The 23,546-nt window shown below is 40.8% G+C and overlaps 1 protein-coding gene across 3 annotated transcripts in view; it reads left to right on the top strand.

Moving 5' to 3' along the window:
• The first annotated feature begins 18,821 nt into the window (after nt 1-18,821).
• CARD9 (caspase recruitment domain family member 9) overlaps nt 18,822-23,546 on the top strand; it is a 706,605-nt gene continuing 701,880 nt past the window's right edge. For 2 of the 3 annotated variants that reach the window (XM_044058722.1, XM_044058720.1), the window contains exon 1: nt 18,822-18,909. The gene's annotated coding sequence lies outside the window, so the exon portion shown is untranslated. The remainder of the gene's footprint in view (nt 18,910-23,546) is intronic. The other variant, XM_044058723.1, reaches the window with a different exon arrangement.

Below are 23,546 nucleotides of genomic sequence, written 5' to 3'. Positions count from 1 at the left end.
GTCACCTGATAAGGGTTTGTCCCAGCACTGCTGTTACCTGATGAGGGTGTATTCCCATCACTACTCTAACCTGAGGGTGTATTCCCATCTCTAATTTCACCTGATAAGGGTTTGTCCTCGCACTGCTGTTACCTGAGGGTGTATTCCCATCACTACTCTCACCTGAGGGTGTATTCCCATCTCTAATGTCAACTGATAGTGTGTACCAGCACTGCTGTTACCTGATGAGGTTGTGTTCCCAGTGCTGCTGTTACCTGATATGGGTGTATTTCCATCACTGCTGTCAGCTGATAAGGGTGTATTCCCATCACTGCTTTCACCTGATGAGTGTGTATCCTGGCACTGGTGTCATCTGATGAGGGTGTGTCCCATCACTGCTTTTAACTGAAGAGGATGTATCTCAATGATGTCAACTCTCAATGTATCTCAACTCTGATGAGAATGTATTCTGTCACTGCTGTTACCTGATGAGGATGTATCCTGGCACTGCTGTTACCTGATGAGGGTGTGTCCCATCACTGCTTTTAAATGAAAAGGATGTATCTCAACACTAAGAAACAGTGCTGGCAAGAAGTCAGCGTACCAAGGCTTCCAGGACAAATTGTAGTTGTAGAGCAAAATGCCCAAAGTTAACAAATCTCACTGAGAAACCTCCTTGTAAAAGCAGATAAATTGGTGAAAATCCAACTCCAGAAACAGCATAGAAAACGAAATCTTCTTTAATACAGAATAAAACAAGCGCTTTCGCCTGGCAATCCCAGGCTTTGTCAAGTTACACTGTTGTTCTGGCAGTACAGTGCATTTATATTAAACTGCTGAGCCAATTAAACAATTAAAAATCACCAATTACAATAATCAGAGTCAATTAATTAAATAAAACATTCAGTCAAACTGTTTTAAAATGCTTTGCACAACATAAAAATGCCAATTACAGCTCTCTAAAACTTGGATTTAAAACCAAAACATTTCTTTAAACAAAATGCTGAAAATAATCATAAATAATAAACCTTGACATTAGTACTAATGCAAAAGTAATGATTTTGCAGCTTTCAACTAATGCTAGCTTGAGTGCAGTGAGGCGTTACAAGATGTTTAAAACCCACATCTATTGTTCTATTGTCAAAACCTATGTGAGCCAAAAAAAATGAGGAGATAAGACTTAAACCGGGAGAAAACACTATGCCACAGTGTGCACCAGCTGATGGTCAATACCAGGACAGTATGTTAATGTAATAAACATAACAAAATGTTAATAAACTTGTGTTGTGTGGTGCTTTAATTGTGCCCCAAAAAATAGGGTACACAAATAATGTACTACTAAGTCAAATCAAAAATCAAGCTTAACAACTTTGACATAACACCCTGAAGCAAAAACTAGTAGGGGATGACATAAGTCAATGAACTTTTGTTTGCACTAGAAATAAGTATTGTGTAAAAAGTAATTTAAAACACACATCAGTTTAATATGATAAACTCCAACAAAATATCATAGTTTGTCCCTGTTTTCCCTAAGGACACAAGCAAGACTAATGCTGTCATTCATACCCGGGAACTTAGTGGCGTCTAACTTAAGCTGCCATGTCAATTCTCTGTTGGCAAGACGAGTCTCCCAGTCACCACCTCTGGTGTCTTGAGTTACTCGTTCTAAAACAAAAAACTTTATGTTCATGTGACTACAAGTAAGCGAGTGTTTGAAAAAAGCATTAGTCTCTTTGTTCTTAGCAATTTCATAAACATGTTCGTAGATTCTCTTTTTAAGCATTCTTTCGGTTTTACCTACATAAAAACCGTGACAAGTGAGACAAATCCCAAGGTATACCACTCCGGAGGAAGTGCAGGAGTAATGATCTTGAGCCCTTAAAGTTGTATGTCTAGATGGTAAATGAACATGATCGTCGTTTAAAATGTAAGGACATTGGTTACACATCCCACATATAAACGACCCTGCCCTTTTAGATGAAACAATGGTGGTGAAGGAGCTCTGGGTGTGAGATGATTGTTCAAACATGCCTTTAAGGTTAATGTCCCGCTTCCTTATGAAGTGTATTTTGTCAGGTAATGCTATGCCAAGGTCTTCCTGTGATGACAATATGGGCCAAAAAGAATGCATAGTGTTCTCAATCAGTTGTGCATCATTAGTGTATGTGTACACAAAACTCCTCTGTGTGTTCAAGGAACTGACTACTGGCAATGTAGGCAAGGGCAAACCTTTACCTAACAGAGGGGGGTATACAGAATCCCTTTTCGCCTCAATTTCCAAAATAATGTTCTGGATCAGTTGGATGGGATAGCCTCTTTCAAGAAATGAAGTTCTCAAAAATTCTACCTCCTTAAGAAACAAAATGGGGGAACTGCACATCTTAGATGCTCTTATAAGTTGGCCTTTGACTATGCCTTTCTTGATGTAATAGGGATGAAAACTATCAAAATGCAAAAATGCATTTGAAAAGGTGTTTTTCCTGTAAATTTGTGTTTGGAAATCAGTTTTTTCTGTGTCCTTAGTTAAGAGTACATCCAGATAGTGCAAAGACACCTCACTGATGTCATAGGTGAAGGAAAGAAAGTCAGTGGTCGAGTTAATGTATTCAAAAAACTCGAAAAACTTTCTTTGTTGCCCTGCCAAAATAAACAAATGTCATCCAAATAACGCTTGTAAAAGACAATAAAGTCTTTCCATTTTGAAGAATGGATGTACAACTTCTCCCATTTGTATAATACGATGTTCGCGTATGCTGATGCGCACGGTGCACCCATGGCCACCCCTTTTCTTTACCTGAAAAATTCCCCATTAAAAAAGATAAAATTGTTGTGTAAAATGATGTCCATACATTCAACTAATAGATTAACTAGGTTGTTACTCAACCCAGATTCACTAACTAAGATCTCATTGAACCAATCAATACCCGTGGTATGCGGAATACTGGGGAATAATTCAATGGCATCTATTGTGACCATTAAAAGGTCAGGGGTACAGACATTCAAGGGGATGCTGGCCAGGAACTCCCACGAGTCCTTACAAATGTAGGAAAGTGTGGAGACAAATTGTTTTAGGTTGTGGTCCACAAATTTACTAAGAGGTTCTGTGATTCCACCTGCCCCAGCCACAATAGGTCTAAATTTCAGAGGCTCAAGACCCTTGTGGACCTTAGGAATTCCGAAGAGGACTGGAATTTTTGGCTTAGGGACAAAGAGGTAATTAAATAGCTTTTCATTGATTGCCCCTTGAAGCAGATGGTCTTGCAAAGTGTAATTAATGTTAGCATAAGCAATGTTGAGCTCATTTTTCGAAATTTGCTCATAAGTATTGATGTCCTGTAAAAGGTTGTGAATAGAATTTTCATAATCCAAATTATACATGAGAACCACCCCGCCTCCCTTGTCGGGTTTCATAACCCTGATGTTCTCTTTCTTTAGTGAATCAACCACTAAGTATAGTTGAGAATTACAATAATTGTAGGGAGTATTAATATTTCTAGAAAGACTTGACCTAAGTGTTTTCTCTACTAACTCTTCAAATGTTTTAAGACTAGGGTGCGTGGGTGGGTTAAATGTACTGTGCCTGCTAATGGCACTATCTGGTGGAGTCAAATCTTTGAAAAAAATGGCCAAGTTCAAATTTCTAATGAACAACTTTAGTTCAATTAGCAATCTGGGCAAGAAAGATGGTCTAGGGGGAACAAAGTGTAACCCTTTTGGGAAAACATCAAAAAATTCAGGAGTGACAGCAGACTCTGTGTAGTTGAAAATACTGAAGTTATTACTGGTAACCACCTGGTAGTTTGATTTCAACCCAGCACCAACGTCCACGTTTAAAGTAGAAATTGCAAAATCAGTTACTGCCTGCGTGCCCTCCCCCAATTCTGTTGATGTGATGTGTTGATTCTCCCCGTTGGTCTGCCTTGGGGAAATTGAAAAACCTGTGGTTGATTTCCACCACCTTTTTGAGCTAAACGCTCACTCCTACTGACTGGCTCCATGTTTGGTGTGCTAACAAAATTCCTATTTTCGTTAGGAATGTGTGAACCATCTAAATCAGGAGCTACCTGCTTATGTCTACCTGGCATTGGATAGGCCTTACCCTCTCTATATTCAGTCAAGTCTCTCTCTAATTTTCTGGCCTTCCTATCTAAAATTTTTAAACAGTGTTGGTCAATTTCCACAAAAACATCATTATACTTTTTCTTATAACCCAAGAAATTCTTATGTTTGACAATGCTATCATTAAGTGTGGTTAATTCATTTAACATGACATTAGATTTATTTTGGTAGTCTTGTACCATCAGTTGTAACATCTCTAAACCTGTTTTATTAAACAGATCTACAAGTTGAGAATGCAGAGTTGAACCTAGGTTAGCACCATTAGGAAATTTGTAACAACGAAGCCCCTTAGGGACTCGTTGTACTCTGATGCATTCATTCAAGTAGTTAATTTCAAGCTGCATATTTCTGTAGCTGTAAAGCTTGTTGTTAAAATTATCAAAGTCAAAGTCAAGTTGCTCATGACAATTGTTAAAAGTACCTTGTTTTGGCAAGGGCTGTTGTTCAGTCCATGCCTTAAAGTTAAATTCCATGTCCTGTAAACCCGATAATTGTGCGTTATTAGAACAAGCATTGTTTTGTTGCAAGCGACAGTTCTGTTTGTCTACTGCAGCAGGCTGCCCAACAAAATCAGCGCCGTTCGCCCTGACCTCGTAGAAGAGTTTGATTGTTATTATTAGTGCCTTGCTGCAAAGTATTTGGTGAAAGAATAACTCCAGCCCTGTTGGAAACGTTGAATGCGTTGTTAATTTGGGCTAACAAGGCTAGAACTTGATTAAACTCTTTTCTCGTGACCGGAGCATCGTCCTGCTCGTCACGTAAAATAAGAGGTGTGTCCAGGAAGTCAGTGCGCAAAGAGTCCTCCGCCATCTGAAAGCAACCACGAAGCAATAAGGCAAAAAACAAACTAAGAAACAGTGCTGGCAAGAAGTCAGCGTACCAAGGCTTCCAGGACAAATTGTAGTTGTAGAGCAAAATGCCCAAAGTTAACAAATCTCACTGATAAACCTCCTTGTAAAAGCAGATAAACTGGTGAAAATCCAACTCCAGAAACAGCATAGAAAACGAAATCTTCTTTAATACAGAATAAAACAAGCGCTTTCGCCTGGCAATCCCAGGCTTTGTCTAGTGACAATGTTGTTCTGGCAGTACAGTGCATTTATATTAAACTGCTGAGCCAATTAAACAATTAAAAATCACCAATTACAATAATCAGAGTCAATTAATTAAATAAAACATTCAGTCAAACTGTTTTAAAATGCTTTGCACAACTTAAAAATGCCAATTACAGCTCTCTAAAACTTGGATTTAAAACCAAAAAATTTCTTTAAACAAAATGCTGAAAATAATCATACATAATAAACCTTGACATTAGTGCTAATGCAAAACTAAGGATTTTGCAGCTTTCAACTAATGCTAGCTTGAGTGCAGTGAGGAGTTACAAGATGCTTAAAACCCACATCTATTGTTCTATTGTCAAAACCTATCTGAGCCAAAAAAATGAGGAGATAAGACTTAAACCGGGCGAAAACACTATGCCACAGTGTGCACCAGCTGATGGACAATACAAGGACAGTATGTTAATGTAATAAACATAACAAAATGTTAATAAACTTGTGTTGTGTTGTGCTTTAATTGTGCCCCAAAAAATAGGGTACACAAATAATGTACTACTAAGTCAAATCAAAAATCTCAACACTGCTGTTACCTGATGAGGGTGTGTCCCATCACTGCTTTTACCTAAAGAGGATGTATCCCAACACTGCTGTTACCTAATGAGGGTGTATTTCCATCACTACTCTCACCTGAGGGTGTATTCCCATCTCTAATGTCACCTGATGATGGTGTGTCCTGGCACTGCTGTTACCTGATGAGGCTGTGTTCCCAGCACTGCTGTTAACTGATATGGGTATATTCCCATCACTGCTGTCATCTGATGAGGGTGTATCCTGGCACTGCTGTTACCTGATGAGAGTGTGTCCTGGTACTGCTGTTACCTGGTGAGGGTATATTCCCATTACTATTGTCACCTGATGAGGATGTGTCCTGGCACTGCTGTCACCTGATGAGGGAATGTCCCACCACTACTATTACCCGATGAGGATGTTCCCTGCCACTACTGTTGCACACAGGAAAAAAAAAATCTTGGAGGTAAGCACTTCACTATGTACACTGAGAACTTCTCCCCACAATGGCAAGAATTGGTGCTGCTACCTCCCACACTCGTCCAGGTAGCATCTTAAATACCTTCAATAACCACACATATTCCAACAGCCTCCAGTACTAATATTCAGCTTGGCAGAGTCTGGAGTCCTTCCCTTCTCCATAGAGTTCTGAATAAAGTCCCTACAACTTGCCTTTATTAATTGTTGTAGTAACTAGCTTGTAAATCTGGCATGAGGGTGTTTATATGTCTACCAACTCCAACTCCCACCACATGTAATCTGTCAGCCAGTACTGCTTTCCCCATCTGATAGGATATGAATCAGTCGTTGTCCTTCCCAAACCACCAATGATTGGTCTTCACAATGCCCTTGACTCTTAGTTGCCCCCAGCAGCCTACTCATAAGATCAGTGGACAGTAGAGATCCCGGTCTGTGTTGTGACCTATACTAGGATCATAAGATCATAGGATCATAGGAGTTTGCTAGGCTGTTGACCCGGATGTCATTCCAAGCCAAGCCATTTCATCCCAATGTAATACCATAGAAATGTTTGTTAATACCAAAGATTGCATTTAGTAATGACTGCCCATGTCCAAGAGGGTTCTGGGCTCCATTCCCAGTAAGAATTTACAGTGCCCCATCCACTTGTCCAGTTTCCTGTTGAACAGTGTCATAGAGGTGATCTGTCTCACATGAATAGGTAGCCTATTCCAAAGAAGTGTCAGTTGCTGGGAGATAAATCTGTCCCTCCAGCATGTCCTATTTAAGTCACAGGCCATATTTAGATCCCTGGAATGGGTGACCGTAGTCCTGTTTGATTTATGGATATGCAGCAAGTTCATTAGGTTTGGGTCTGAAATTGCTCTGTAAGCCAGGCATAAATCTCCCCTAAGAAGTATGTATGAGTCTGTATGATACAGAGTAAAGTGACAGGGACTTTAGACTGTCTGTGTACAGCATGTGCTGGAGTCCCTTGATCTTCTTTGTTAGAAACTTCTGAGGACTCTCCAGTTGCTGCAGGTGCTTTGTGCAGTACATGCCAAAAGGGGTGTTATACTCAGTTATGGGCCATATTAGTGCCGAGTATAGAGGGGTCATAACCTCTTTTGCTCTCAAGGTGATGCTTTTACTAATCAAGTGTGTTACGTAGAAAGCCTTCCTTACTACAGTAGACACATGGTGGTCGAAGTTAAGGTCACGGTCAACTTGTGAATCCAAGTCCTTTACCACTTTGTGGGTACTTAGGATATTGTTCATAGGTTCATAGGTAGGTACTAGGCTATCTGCCTGAAGGCATTTATAAGCCTAGCCGGAATGTGTTGGCTTTCGCCGCTCCCTTAGATTAGTTCCCTGTGCCTCTGTCCAGCAGAGTCATTGAAGTGATCCCCAGGCTAAACTGTTCCCCATCGACTCGTCAAGGTTTCTCTTGAAGAGGGTTAGCAAGGAGCTCTGCCTAATGTAGATTGGAATCTTGTTCCAGAGCATGGGAAGTCTCTGGGATAGGAATCTATCCCTCCAGCATGTCCTATTTATTGTTGTCATGAGGTTTAGATCTTTAGAGCATGTGACTTGAGGAGATATAGTTTTCCTTAGGTGGAGCATGTCCATCAATTCTGGGTTGGACATGGCCTTGTATGTCAGGCAGAGATCACCTCTGAGTAGGCGATATACAACCGAGTACAGCTGGAGTTTCTTCAGTCGAGCTGCATAGGGCATCTGTTTGAGGCCAGTGATCCTCTTGGTGAGGTACTTCTGTGGTCTTTCCAGCTGTTGCAGGTAACTTGTAAGGTACATCCCAAATGGGGTGTTGTATTCTATGATGGGTCTGATGAGTGATGTGTAGAGGGGCACAATGACCTTTTTTGATCTGGATACAAACCCTTTTGTGATTAGGTGGGCCACATAGAAGGATTTTCTAACTACTTTGGCAATGTGATTATCAAAGGAGAGGTTACTATCTACTTGGGTCCCCAGATCCCTTATTAAGTCTTCCGCATTTAGGGGGCTACCACCTATGTGGTAGTTTGTAGGTACTTTGATTTTTCCAAAGGGGTGACTATGCACTTTTTGGCATTTAGTTTGAGGCCATGGTTTTGACACCAGGTATCTGTCTCAGTGAGACCTTTTTGGAGGATGTCTAGGTCTGCCAGAGAGTCAATTATAGCCTCTAGTTTGCAGTTGTCTGCGAACTTGATCAGCCATAGTCCTTCTGTGCTTGCCTGTACCTCTGAGAAGTATATGCCAAACAGGAGGGGTCCTAGGACTGAGCCCTGGTGAATGCCACTTGTAACCGGTTTAGAGTCAGACCAAGCTCCTGCAACTCTTACCATGTGGGTTTGGTCCATGAGCCAGTTGGCAACCCAGCTCATGATGCACGGGTTTATGTTCAGGCTGGTGAGCTTGTTTATAATACCTGAATGGGGAATGGTGTTGAAGGCCTTTGCGAAGTCTAGGTAGGCTGTGTGTACCACCTTTCCCTCATCTATAGCCTTGGTAACTGTCTCAAAGAAGTCCACCAGGTTTAGGAGGCATGATCTGCCCTTAACAAAGCTGAACTGGGTAGGGTCCAGTGTTGGGAGGTTAACAATGTCTCTGTTTATGAGTTCCACGATGATGCACACCATAGCCTTGCAGACCAAGCTAGTCAGGCTTATAGGGCGATAGTTCCCGAGGTCTGTTATGGCTCCATCTTTGAACAGTGTGTTTAGGTGAGGGGTTAGTTCATCTTTGAGCTCGTGTAGGATGCAGCCTGGGACACTGTCCGGTCCCATTGATGCTGTGTTTTTGGCTTTGGAGAGGGCTGTTTTAGCCTGAGTGTCTGTGATTTCAGGGGCACTACATTCTTCTGGTATGGTTATGGGCCCTTTTGGGGGTAAGAGGGGAGTGAAGTTTGCACTGAACCTGTCTGCCAGGATGTTGGCGATATCAGTCAGTTCAGTGTATTTTGTGCCATTCTGCACTACCTCCGAGCAGATCTGAGAATTGCCACTTAGATTCTTGACATAGCTAAAGAATGCCTTGCAGTTATCTTTGGAGTCCTTGGCAATTTTTCTTTCAAAGCTAGCCTTGGATGATTTTATGAGGGAATGTAGTTTCTTGCTGATACTGATCAGAGATGTCTTCCCTTCTTGGGATTTTACTCTTTTCTGTACTAGTTTCCTCCTTCTATTGTATAGCTTGTTTATGGCAGGTGTCCACCAGACTAGTTTCCTTTTCTTGGAGGAGTGAGTCTTGGTTTTCCTTGGGATACCACAATCCATGCATTTTTGTAGGTGCTCCTAGAGTGTATTAGTAAAGGATTTTGCAGCTTGGACAGTGTTATCCTTTGGCATGGGGGCTTTGAAACTTTCCACCTCGGTCTTAAATAACGTGAAGTTTGCTTTTGAAAAGTTTTTCATGGTAGTTTCTTTGACTGGGGGTGGGGACAGAATGTGGATAGCCAGAGTGATTAGTTTATGGTCAGATCTAACCAGTGAGGGGTTGACTTCCAGTATGGAACACTGGTCGCCCATGTTGGTGATGACCAGGTCCAATATGTTGTCCCCTCTGGTGGGGGTGTTGACCAGTTGATCCAGGGCATTTGAGTTTATAAATTCTAGGAAATGTTGGGCAAGGGAGTTAGTACTTGAGTAGTTCTCCCAGTTAATGTTTGGGTAATTGAAATCACCCAATATCAGGGTGTTTGGTAGGACCTTTATGTTTCCCAGTGTTTCCAGAAATGCATAATGGGGGTCCTGGGACATGGTGGGTGATCTGTAGCAAGCAGTTTTGCCCATTGTTAGTTGCACGTGGATGATCTCTGAAGCATCGTGCTGTGCCACTAACCTGGAGGTGTGGGTATCCTTGATGAATATGGATACGCCCCTGCCTTTTGTATTTTGGTCCGGGTTTTGTGGCCAAAATGTATGGTATGAGTTGTAGCCTGGTAGTGCTGGGGTGCTCCCTGGAGCCTTAAACCAGGTTTCTGTTGCTGCACATATATCGATTTTCTCCATACTGAGGAGTGCCTCGAGTGTGTGTGCCTTTTGAGGTTTAGACTTCTGGCATTGAGTAGCATTACTCTCAGTTTTTTGTTACTTGTGCTATTTATGGAGAGGTGGGTTTGTCTTTTGAGCCTTGCCTAAAAAAGGCACTATGGGGGTGACAAGAACCTTGGTCAGTATTTGAAAGCCTAAGGGTGACAGGTGCAAGCCATCTCTAGTGAAGCAGCGTGGCTTGTCGAGCATGTCATCCTAGGCTGACAGACACTGGATCCCCTTTGAATGACACCAGAAGCTTAGCCAGTTGTTGAAACTGATATTTTTTCTGTATACTGTGGTATCATTCTTGGTGAGGGCAGGATGCTACTCAGGGTCAGGGTTGTTGATTTGATAGCGTGAAGGGACATTGTTTGTGCCAAAGGGAATGATGATGCATTCCTTTGCACTCAGTTTGTGACCATGACTAAGACACCAGTCGTTGGGCAGCATAAGACCATCCTGGAGTATACTGACATCATCTGGGGATTCAATAATTGCACCCACGTTGCAGTCGTCTGCAAACTTGGTCAGCCACAGCCCCTTAGTTTTGACCTGAACTTCTGAAATGTATGTACCAAACAGTAGGGGCCCCAGCACTGACTCTTGTGACACCCCGCTGGTAACAGGTCTGCTGGTTGATGTGGAGTCACCCACTGTGATAGTGTGTGTCTGGTTTTTGAGCCAGTTAGCAGTCCATCTTATAACAAAGGTGTTTACATTCAGCTTCCTAAGTTTGTCGGTACTGCCTAAATGTGGGATTGTGTTGAAAGCCTTTGCCAAGTTGAGGTATGCTGTGTGCATAGATTTACCCTCATCAATGACCCTGGTCACATTTTTGAAAAAATCCACAAGATTTAATAGGCAGGATCTACACTTGACGAAGTTGGGTAGCATCCAGGGTTTGGAGGTCACCTATGTCTTTATTTATGAGGTCTACAATGATACATTCCATGGCCTTACAGATGAGGCTGGTCAAGATTATGAGTCTGTAATTCCCTGGGCCTGTTGCTAGGCCACCTTTGTGGAGGGGAATAACTGTTGCTGTTCTCCATTCCGCAGGAATAAAATCTGTGGTTGGACTATGATTGAAAAGGGCACTTCATGGTGATGCTAGTTCATGTTTTAGCCTGTTTAGAAGACAGCCTGGGATGCTGTCTGGTCCCATAGATGCTGTGTTTTTTGTCTTGGACAAGGCTATGATAACCTGTCCTTCAGATATGTAGGGTGGGGGGGGGGGGTTGGGGAAGGTTTGTGATAGATCTGGAGGGGATAGGGGGTGACATTTTCACCAAACCTATCCACTAGCAGGTTTGCTATCTGTGTGGGGTCAGAGTGTATGTGGAACTGTTGGTCATTAGTTCTGTGCATGCTTTGTGTATGTAGCTGTAAAAGGCCTTATGGTTATCCTGAACTGTGCTAACTAAGTTTTTTTTTCAAAGATGTCCTTAGAGGATTTGACAAGTTGTCTTATTTGCCTGTTGCAGCTAAGGAGGGTGCTTTTCCATTGTTGGGGTCTCACCTTTATTTTCATGGACAGCAACTATTTGCATTTATTGTAAAGTTTGTTGATGCTGGATGTCCACCGTGGTGGCTTGTTTTTACTTGGGGCTCTAGCTTTGATTCTTTCTGGTGCAGCTGAGTCTATACACGTATGCAAGTTATTGTGCAGGGCTTTAGTTTAAGCTTTGGTGCAGTTACTGCTTCCAGATAGAGCTGGAGCTTGGAATGCATTTCTGCCTTGACCTAGGAGGGTATAGTTTGCCTTGGTGAAGTTTTTGTAGTCTGATTTTGCCCTTTGTCAGTTCTGGTGTTCATGTCAGCTTGAAGATGACTGATTTGTGGTCAGATTTAACCAATGAGGGTCCGACAGTTGTGGGAGTGCATCTATTTGACATGTTAGTGAGGCCCTGATCTAGTATGCGTGTTCCTCTTGTTGGGGTATGAACAATTTGTTCCAGGACATTTGAGTTAACAAAGTCAAGGAACTTTTGTGGCAACAGGTTCGGGCTAGGGTAGGTTTCCCAGTTGATGGTGGTATAATTGAAATCCCCCATAACCTGAGTGTTTGGTAACATTTGGATTGTCTCCAGTTTGGTCAAGTAGGCTTCGTGTGCATCAAGACCCATGGAGGGGGATCTATAATTGGATATGACTTGAATGGGGGTCTTACTCACCATAACATGAACTTAGAGTAACTCCATGGAGTTGTCCAGTCTAACTAGATAGGAGGTGAATCTATCTCTAATATAGATAGAAACACTGCCTCCTTTGGTTCTCACATGTTCATTTTGTGGTCTGAAGGTGTGGAAGGCATTGTAGTCTTGCAAGGCTGGGGTACTCTGTGAGGCCTTGAACCAGGTTTCTCTGACTGCACAGACATCTACATCTTTCAGTGATAGAAGTGCTTCCAGGGTGTGCAGTTTTTTGGTTTAAGCTCCTAGCATTTAACAGCATGACCCTTATTTTGTTATGATTGGCAAATTTCATGTCAGTAAGTTTGTTTTTGAGACTTTGCCTAAAAAGGCACTATTGGGGAGGCAAGAGCCTTTGCCAGCAGCCAAAAGCCTAGAGGTGCCAGGTGCAAGCTGTCTCTGGCAAAGCAGCAAGGCTTGTCGACCATGGCTTCCCAGGCTGACAGGAACTGGATCCCCTTTGAATGACACCAAAAACAAAACCAGTTATTGAAATAAATCATGTTTTTGTTTTTACTGTGGCATCATTCTAGGTGAAGGTAGTATGCTGCTCAAGGCTAGGGGCATACCTGCCTGGGACATGTATTCAGAGAGCTCAGTCATGTCTCTTTTCATATAGTCCAGTGAGTCCAATGAGGTACATCACAGGTCGTTCACTCCAACATGAACTATGACAGAGTCATAATGGTACTTGTTGTTGAAAAACCTGAGTGTATGCAAAATATGATGAATCCTGGCACTGGACAGACAGCTGACTGTGACTTTCTCCTTGTCAAACCTGGTGAGTGGGACATCTGTGTGTCTCACTACTGAGCCTCCAATGACTAGAAAATTTGGTTCTTGAGTGTTTCGCCTTACGGGCTTGGTAGGTGAGAGACTGGTGTTGCTATGTGTCATGGGTGCTATAGGAACTGTGTTAGTTGTAGCAATCTTGTATTTTGGAGGTCTCTGGTGTCTCTGTAGGTTTTTTGAGAGAACCTCCACATATGTGGATTTTTGTGTTGGATGCATATTATGTGTATGATTAGTGGTACTATGTACATGTATAATGATGGGTGGGTTGACAATCTCTTCTGTGTTACTGTTTTGAGTGTGAGAGAGCATGGATTCAAGATTCTCGGTGTACATACATGTTTCACACTCTGTACTAGAGTGAGTTAATACTAGAGGGGTTGTCAGTGTACATGAGACAATTGCTACACTGCCTCAAGAGACTCAAATTAACAAGGTTGGCAGGAGAAACAAGGGTGGTCCAACTGTCCATAATGCTAGGTTGAAGACTGCTGTCACTAGGGCGGGGATTTTCAGGTTTGATCATGGAGGAGCTCAGTCAATGCTTATTTCTGCCTGCTTTTTTTTATTAGTAATTTAATAGATTTCAGCTCACTAACACTATTTATTTGACTGGGAAAGTACTAAGGATGAAGGCTGTACCTAAGGGAAAAAACGTAGAATTAATCTGTCCAGCTATGGTGCACAATTGCTTGGCAGTGCGCGGTGCTGCCTGATGGGCAAACAAGCAGAACCCTGCTCAAATGCAGGGCTTAAACACCAGAAGTTAACAACTTGAAACAAAATTTTAGAAAGGTTCAAAAGGACCAATGAGTATGCTTATTCCAAGCCCTAGACCAACCACCCTTCACCAGACAGGTTCCAATCGACACAATCCTCTCACTAGAGTGCAGAAAGGCCCCTTCCAATCCATGATGGTGTGGAAAACATGCTCAGAACACACAGCTACTACAAACAGACCCAGATGCAGCAAACTTGTATCTGGACTATGCTACAGCTACTAGCTACCCTAGTTTCAGTGGGAACCAATAGAAAATGTTTAACACAGCAGAAAAATAACAATGAGACACTAAAAGAAATTTAAAACAGCAGCAAAACAGCAAGGAAACTCTAAAGAATATTTTAAACAGTGAGCAAATTGAGTTCCTGTCATGTTGCTGAACATTTAGATTGTCAACCACCTAAACACCGACACCTAAATGTCGAATGCTGAAAACTGTGAACGGCCATTTACGTGAATTTTTTTCCCAGAGAAAAAATTCTCTTGGCCGTCATCAGGGATTTGCCCTTTTCCTCAATGTAGAGCAATCTTGGAGTTGGTATATTTAGTTAGGGGGTGTGGGGGGCACAGCCCCCCACATCGAGGAGGTGTGGGGGTGAATCCCCCCACTTGGTTAGGGTTTTAAAGTTTTCTTTTTTTTTTGGCCAAGCAAATTTTTTCATGGGGGGAAAAATTTGCGTAATTGGCCATTTGCTGTTTTCAGCATTCGACATTTAGGTGTCGACGTTTAGGCATTCAACAATCTAAATGTTTGACATTGTACTATAGACACATCAAATCAATTATGATAACACTGCTTGGCAGGACAACTAGAACAAGCAGCACAGATTGCTTTGCAACAGTGAAAAACACTAGCAAATACTTAAACAGTGAAAATAGCAAAAAGAGCTTTGTAAACAGTGACAACAGCAATAAAATTTGATTTAACAGGCACAGTAAGGCAGACAATTGCAGTACAACAGTGTTGATTAGTATACAATATATAAATACAGTATTGCAGTAGGTGGCAGGTAATACAAAGTGCAGTAAATAGTATAAATAAGCAAAAACATGGGCAACTTATGTTTTTTGGAAGCTCAGAAGCCTCTAGTCATCTGGTATCTCAGCTCACAGCTGTGCCTGGTAGCCAGGTCTATATTACATCACTGACCGCTTAAAAAGCGAATGGTGACCCTATGTAAGCGAAAGCTTACAATTTTGAACTGTCAGAACAGCGATTTATTTTCCTAGGGAAAAAAAATCGCTGTTCCAAAACACATACACACAACACAAAACACAAGCACACCAAACAAACAGCAATACACACACATACACCTAAAATCTTACACCTAACCCTACACTAAACTATACACACACCACTAACTATCCACTTACCTTAACCCTAACCCTAAGGTCCGTCACTATTGCACACTCACCTCACCCGCTCCCTAACCCTAACTCACCTAAACCCGCCCTAACTCTCATGTCCACACAATCGCACACATATCTAACCCACGCCCTAACCCTAACTCACCTAACCCTCATGTCCACACAATCGTACACTTACCTGAACCCAACCTGTAACTTTCCACCACAGGGCTGAAAATACCGAAGCAACAGAAATGGACAACCAAATTCTTTCCCTAGGAAAAAAATTGGTTTTCTGTTGCTTCGATATTTTAAGCTTTCGCTGCATAGGATTCGATATTAGAACATTCGAAGGTTTGAAACCCCGATGTCCTAATATAGACCCTGGTAGCCAACCTCAGTTCAGTTCGGTACAAACAAGCAGAAACCTGCTCAAATTCAGGGTTGAATACCAGGAGCTAAAATCTTGAAAAAAAAAACACTTTAAAAAGGTTCAAAAGGACCATTGAGGATGCTTATTCCAAGCCTTAGACCAACCACCCTTCACCAGACAGGTTCCAGTCAACACAATCCTCTCATTAAAGTGCAGAAAGGCCCTTTCCAATCCAAGATGGTCTGAAAAATGTGTTCAGAACAAACAGCCACTACAGACCCAGATGCAGTAAACATGCATCTGGCCTACGCTACAGCTACTAGCTACCCTAGTTTCAGCAGGAACCACCAGAAAATATTTAACACAGCAGCAAACTAGCAGTGAGACACTAAAAATGTTTAAAACAGCAGAAAATCAGCAAGGAAACTCTAAAGAATGTTTTAAACAGCTAACAAATCAATTATTATAACACTGCTTGGTGGGAAAACCAGAACAAGCAGAACAGATTGCTTTGCAACAGTGAACAATACCAGCAAATACTTAACAAACTGAAAATAGCAAAAAGAGCTTAGTAAACAGTGACAACAGCAATAACATTCGATTTAACAGGCACAGTAAGGCAGACAATTGCAGTACAACAGTGTAGATTAGTACACACTAAATAAATACAGTATTAAAGCAGGTGGCAGGCAATAAAAAAGTGCAGTAAATAGTATAAATAAGCAAAAAAGAAACAGGGAACTTATGCTTTTTTTGGAAGCTCAGAAGCATCCAGTTGTCTGGTATCTCAGCTCAGAATTGTGGCTGGTAGCCCACCTCATTTCATCTCGGTACAATCTGCCTTTTAACATCCACAAGACAGCTCTTGTAGGCTTTCTTAGTCACATAATTGCTGTGCCATGCTCGCTGTAATTGGATATATACAAAAACTGTATTATGAGGGACCTCACCTATCTCATTCTGCTCAACTTGTTTTTTTCTGCAAATGTCCATACAGCAAACATTTGAGCATTTGTTAGCTCAACTTGATCCTGAATATAACATCTGCAATTTTGGTAAATAGGTGCCCATTACATCACATAAGGGGCAGCAAAGTTCATGGTTACTTGTAGGTAAATGGGGCAGCAAAGTTCATGGTTACTTGTAGGTAAATAGAGCAGTTTGATAGTACGTTTAAATTATTAAATCAAAAATAGTAAAGTAAATGCTTTTCAGCAAGTAACTGCATCATGGAGTGTAACTGTCCATATTATAACTGGGCTCCTTATTCGGAGGTTGCTGTAATGCCATTAAGATTTTTTTTGCAGTGATGGCTTCACCTCTTACCCCACTCCACAACATGGGGACTGTGCCACCCCCACAACCCTGTTTACTTATATATAGCGATCTCAGAGTATACAAGTTGGGTACCACTGTTGAATTACCATCATCCCCTTTTTCCCATTTTACATGGCATCATGGAGTTATGTCACCTGTTGCCATGTTTACAGTGTTACTCTCCTTTCTTCTTCAATAACCATGACCATCTATCGCAGGTATTCTGCTACACAATCTTTGCATCTCTTGGTAGATGTCTTCACTTACTCTTGCATTCTTCCAGTCTTTCAGAAATCTGCTTTATCAAATTGTCTTTGCTTTCCTGCACATGACCAAGTTACTACTATCTATTTCCTTCACCTTCCCTTCAACTGGGGCTGTTTCAGTTTCCTCTGATGTCTTCATTTCTTTGTCCGTTTCCCAGTGTGTATCCTATAGGTGACCTAATCAAAGACATGGTGCTTGCCGTATGGTCTAGGGTATGATCCTGACCTTTGGTCACTGTCTGTATGGTTTCTATGTTTGCCACATGCCTATGTAGGATTCCTGTCATGCTATAAAAGCATCATGGATGTTTGCTGCGGTAGGGGAGTGGGTAAAAAAGGGAGCCGACTCAATGCTAGATGTTACTGCATCTGAATCCATCCCTCCTACTTGAATCTGAAAGGTCAGTCATAAAAATATGACCCTAGAAATTAACCAGGTAGTGGGCAGCAGCATAAACTGTATGTTGTGCCTACCAAGGGAAGTCATGTGGGACCATCTGCTTTAGGTAGTAATTCTGCTGTGTAGTATTTTCTAGAATGAATAATATGGACTGCAGGTGCTGCAATGCATTGTGGGTTTAGCTGTTGTGTTGAGTTACCAAAAAGGTGCTTATTTGTTATAGAAACGTTTGTGTCAGTAGAAGCGATATTTGCCTGCCTCTGTTGTGCCTAAACACTGGCTTTTACAATACTACTGTCTAGTAACACACGTGTTGGCACCTCAGTGCTCAAACTTTATATTCCAAAGAATATTGTGTAATTAGAAGCAAATATAAGCTACCAGGTCCCAGTGTCAGCAGAAATTACAGCTGTTCAGGTCCTCCCTGTATCTGCATAGGTTTAAACCAAACACTCTGGCTTCCTTCTACACTCTAAAGAGATACTATAGGTGGAATAGCAGTCCTCCATATTATCTTGAAGGTTTTTGCACCAAAAGCAAGTGTGTGTGTGTGTGTGTGTCTGTGTGTGTGTGTGTGTGTGTGTGTGTGTGTGTGTGTGTGTGTGTGTGTGTGTGTGTGTGTGTGTGTCTGTGTGTCTGTGTGTCTGTGTCTGTGTCTGTGTGTGTGTGTGTGTCTGTGTGTCTGTGTGTCTGTGTGTCCTGTGATACACTGACCTCTACTCTGACTTCCACATGAACCTGAAATGCATTTAAAGGGTAACTGGAGAATGAAAGAATGAACTCTCCACTAGCCCCTTCATATTTTAATCTTTCAAATTTGTAGTACTGTGCTGATTTTATTCATCTCTAATAGACATCAGAATAGCTAGATTTGCATCAGATCAGCTTTTATACCATTGTTTTCTTATTATTCATTGTATGTATGAAGATATATGGGATATGCTATTTTGAAATTGCTAACTAAATACGAATTCTCTTGTGCTTGTGCATAACTAGACCGCAGAGAAATCAAATACCATTCAACAGCACTAAGATTAGCAGAACATAACAAAAATAAGCAAATGGCACACAAGGCTCCATTAAATCCCACCCACAAACAGCCTGAACAGGGAGTCCTGTTCCTGTTTTGACACAGAGCTCACAGACCTGCACTGTAACATATCATGTTTCAGAGACTTATAAACAATCCTTCTTCACAGATTGGTATATGCTAAGTAAGGTATGTTTTAGCTTTTTGAGTTGCTATATACTAAGGTATATTTCATCTTTTTGGTATTAACTACTAACCGTGAATTACTTATCGTATTACATAAAGTAAATTGCACTGTACGTGATTATACTCCGCTAAACATGCACTGCTCTGATCTAACTGATAAGTCACAGACATTTCTCTTCTTTCGATGAATTATTTAAGTAAGATGCATTGTGGATTATGATACATTTGTCTCTTCTAGATACGGGAATTATAACAAAACCTGTGGAAGCTGAATTATTTTTCTCTTTATGAAATTAAATTATGTGTACAAGGCTAAGAAGTATACCAACAGAAGATGCAGAAGTTAGACTTGGGAATCCAGATCACTGGCTAAATGTCCCAACTGCTGTGGTGTAGTGCAGTTTTAAGCAAATGTTTTAAATTATACATAAAAAACACATACATTCATACATACAGGCATAAGCACAGACAAACAGATGTAATAAATGTAGGTTTGGCTGTTTAATAACTTGCCGACTACATCAGCAAGGGAAAGTTGACTTTATGATACCTATATATCTTAAGCATACAAGTTCAAACATAATCTCATTTGCATGTTCTTTCTTCCACCTAGAATGTGGATTTCATCAAGCGCTAAATCCGTCCTTTTCAGTTGTTGGTATTTTGACTGTGTGTTTTTTCGCAATAAATCGCAGGCTGTATTATAGCTGTGTGCGGCTGCATTTTTCAGAAGTTTATAGTGTTAGACCTTATAGATTCATAACTGAAAAGATCAGTGTTCTCAAAAATCTTAGTTATCAGAAAAGATTAGCTGCCCTTTCTCTGCACTCAGTCTCTTATAGACTCCTCCATGGAGATCTGTGCCTAGCCATTTGAGCCATGAAAGATCCAACCCTAGCTGACCTCCTGTTCCTTCACAGAATAATAGCTCTCAATAGTATCTCAAATACTCAGTTAAAGGAACTAAACCTTCGTCAGCAGATACATAAGAAATGTTGGCATGATAGATTCACATCCCAACATGTTCCTCAGTTTTGGAACAAACTTCTACTTCATGTCAAGCATAGTAACACCCTTGCCACCTTCAAGGTCAACCTAGATAATTGGTTGGGCAGCCTTAAATTCTACCCCCTGGTCTGTCATGTCTTGCCCTCCTTGAAGCTAGAGGTAACTTCTGAATAGGGTTTTTGGCTAGGATTGCAATGGTCTGCAAAATGGTTGTCTGGTACTTGCCTATGAACCAGGGGTGGAAAATTGCAACAACAGAAAATGCACTAATGAAATAAATGGATATTCATAACAGCCATTATTAGTGAAGTAAAGATAAACATTGCTATGTATTAATTGAAAGGCAGAGTAAAAATTGTTTTGATTAAAAAAATGTTTTGGTGTGAACATAATATATCATACAGGATGGAATGACATTATGTGGAGAAAAAATGAATTTTGTTAGTTTTGGTGGTTGTACTGAAAAGTGCTGTTTTTAAGACATTTTTGTCCTTTCTATGTTATTATTGGCTTATAATTTGAGAAAATTATCATTATTTTCTCCAGGGACTTGTAGATTGGGATTCAGAAAGGCATAATGCCCTGTACAATTATATTTGTAGCAGGACTGCTTAAGTGTGCTATACCAGAGAGATTTAGAGATAGCTGCAGATTTACAACATTTAAGGAGGCCAGTCTCCCTGGTGAAGAACACATGCAGATGCAGCAATGCAAGGGTACAGCTAATGCTGTATAGCCATATGTGCTTCCCTGGAACTTTTTACTGGGATTGGAATAATACAGTAGACTGATTCAAAGAATAGCTCTACTACACTATTTGGTGAGTGAAGCAAAAAAAAAACAAAACAAAACTATATGCTGTCTTCAGATTGTGTACATCCATTCAGACCTATGGCAGATCTGGGTTACCTGGAGGTAAGTACTATGAATAAGTGTGTGTGTTTCTGTGGTAATTGCGTGTGTGTAAGTGGTATTTGAGTGGTGTGTATATGGTATGTGTATGTAGGAGCAGGATTATACTTGTATGTGTGTGTGCCTGTTTGCATGCACGTGTGTTTGCAGGTGCCTGTGCAGCTGGTCTATACTGTGCCAGTTGGTAGGGGGATATTAGTGCACGAAATAGTGGGCTAGCCATCCGGCGGTGTGAACCTTGCCTCTAAATGATTGTCACTGTTGAAGTGACACCTACCATTTTCACATGTGCAAAAATGGGAAAAAGGAGTTGTGGGTGGATGGATGGCTGGATTAATGCACTGCACAGTGTTCAGTTCATGCATATGATAATGATCTGCTAATTAGATGTCACTCCATTTGGTTTTATTATGTCTCTGAGTAACATTATATGGTCATGACACTAGTGTGCACTGTGGAGTTGCCCAGATAGTTCTGCAGTGATATGCTTTCTGATTCCTAGACATAGGTGTTTTTGATAAGAGCATGTGGAGTTTCATAGTAGATTCTCTGAAATGTAAACCAGGCATTTTTAAGTTCAGCGGGAAGATAATTTTACAAAACAAATGCAAATTCTCAGTAGGTGATACAGCAAATGCATTTTAAGCAGTATCTGTGCATCAGTTTTCATGATAATGAGGTAGTTTGAAGAAAAGGTTATGGAGCAACATTTGGGTAAAAAATTCAAAAACTAACAGGTTGTGTTTTGCAAAGTAAATGTAACACCTTAAGTCTGACTTCCTGCAATCTTTTCAGTGCAAATCTTAAAGCAGTATTTTTTATAAAGGACATTATGAATGCATGTAGTTACAGTCATGTATAGCTTCTATCATGCTATGCTATTTCTACAGTTTAACTAAAATCTGTACTTGCATGGATGGCTTTAAGAGACATGGTGATCTGCAGATGGAGGTGAGGTGTTTTTAATAGTGTACATCAGATAGACATTTAAGCAATAACTGATGATGTGGTGTGGTATATTGAAGATTTACCCATGGTTGGCATGGTTTAATCATGAGGGTGAAGCCTGAGTGATTAAATAAAGCCAACCATGGGTAAATTTCAATATGCCACAACCATGGAGTTGGTTATTGCTATTATACAATGACATTATTTAAATAAAAAAATACTTACTTTTCTTAAATAATGTCTTTGTATAACTGTGCATTACTGTTCTTCCACTGGTAGTGGTATACTGCTTCCTTGTGTCAATGTACTGTGCATGTGTATGGGACTTGCATTCCTACGCATACCCAGTACATCAATACTTTGAAACGGAAGCAACGGAGAAAAGAAAGTCTTCATTGCTCCGTTTTTTTTCTTTCTTTTTTTTTTTTTATTTATTAAAAAAAAAAAGTTTTGGACACTTTATACCAACAGAAAAAAGTCCGGGCAACCGGACCTTTTTCCGTTGGTATATTGTGGGATTTACAACGGGCACACTGGCGAATCAGAGTGCACATTTTGGAATATTAATGGGGGGTCATTGTATAATAAATTGTATATGACACCCATATGATAACACTTTTTCTTTTGGCTTTTCCTGTTAGGGGTTGCCACAGCGAAACAACAGTCTGCAGATTGATTGGCAGTGGAGGTTTATGGCTGGCACCTAACCTTCCATGGAAAGCACACACATGCACACACCTAGGGCAAATTTAGAGTGTCCAATCCACTTGCAGCATGTCTTTGAGATGTGGGAGGAAACCAGAGCACCCGGAGGAAACTCATGCGATCGCAGGGTGGACATGCAGACTCCGCACAGAAGGCACCCCAACCGAGAATCAAACCAGAGAACCTCTTGCTGTGAGGTGGCAATGCTAACCACTGCAGCCGCCCGCACCCATATGGGTTTAAGTATGGTTATTCTGAAATGCAAATCAGTATTGAGACTATTGGGTTTAGATTCCTGAAACAGAAGAAGTACATTTCGTTTTGTATAATAAAGCCCTGTTTTGGGATAAACAGTCAACATTTTAGCACCTTCATTTATCAGTGGAACTTATATTTCAGGAATGAGATAAAATGTCCAGCATAGTTCATTGAATTAGACAACCAACTGCATGCCCTTTTCTTCCTATAGATCTGTGTTTAATTCTTTCATCCTGAGGATACTGTCTTAATTATTTTGAGCTATACATTTACATATAGTGACTCTGCTGGGTGACTTCTTAACATTTTAAAAAATAAGCATTCTTTTAGATAGGAAAGTAGGAGATGATTCTTGGGAATGCCTGCATCTTTCAATCATTTTATTCCATTATTGCATTATGAAATGTAAACTTGTACTAATGTTTTGAACAAAACAATGTTTCAGAATCTACAGTTCTAAGCCAAAATCTTCATTTGAATTGAAGTAAGATAGTGTGACATGCTTGCTAGGGATAAGAACAGTTGTTTCAACTTTTGAAGAATTTTTAGAAGTGTGGCAGCTTGGATTCAGTACAAATGCAAATTGCTAAATAATGTGTTTAGGTATCAAAAATCCAAGGGAGGATTGCATAACGGGTGAAGCAGCAAAAATGAAAGAAGACCTCTACAGTAATTATATCATATGATTTAAATGTCGACAGTGAATGTGAAAAAAGGAGGAAGGAAAGGTGTGGGGAATTCTGGGAGCATATAGAATGGCATAATCACTCAAAACAGGAAGTTACACACTTCCTGTGTATAAACAGCTG

The sequence above is a fragment of the Protopterus annectens genome, chromosome 16.part0 (assembly GCF_019279795.1).
Source record: "Protopterus annectens isolate FY-2018-M chromosome 16.part0, PAN1.0, whole genome shotgun sequence".
Lineage (NCBI taxonomy): Eukaryota > Metazoa > Chordata > Ceratodontiformes > Protopteridae > Protopterus > Protopterus annectens.
The sequence above is the reverse complement of the archived record's forward strand: the minus strand, read 5'-3'. Positions and strand labels throughout refer to the sequence as shown.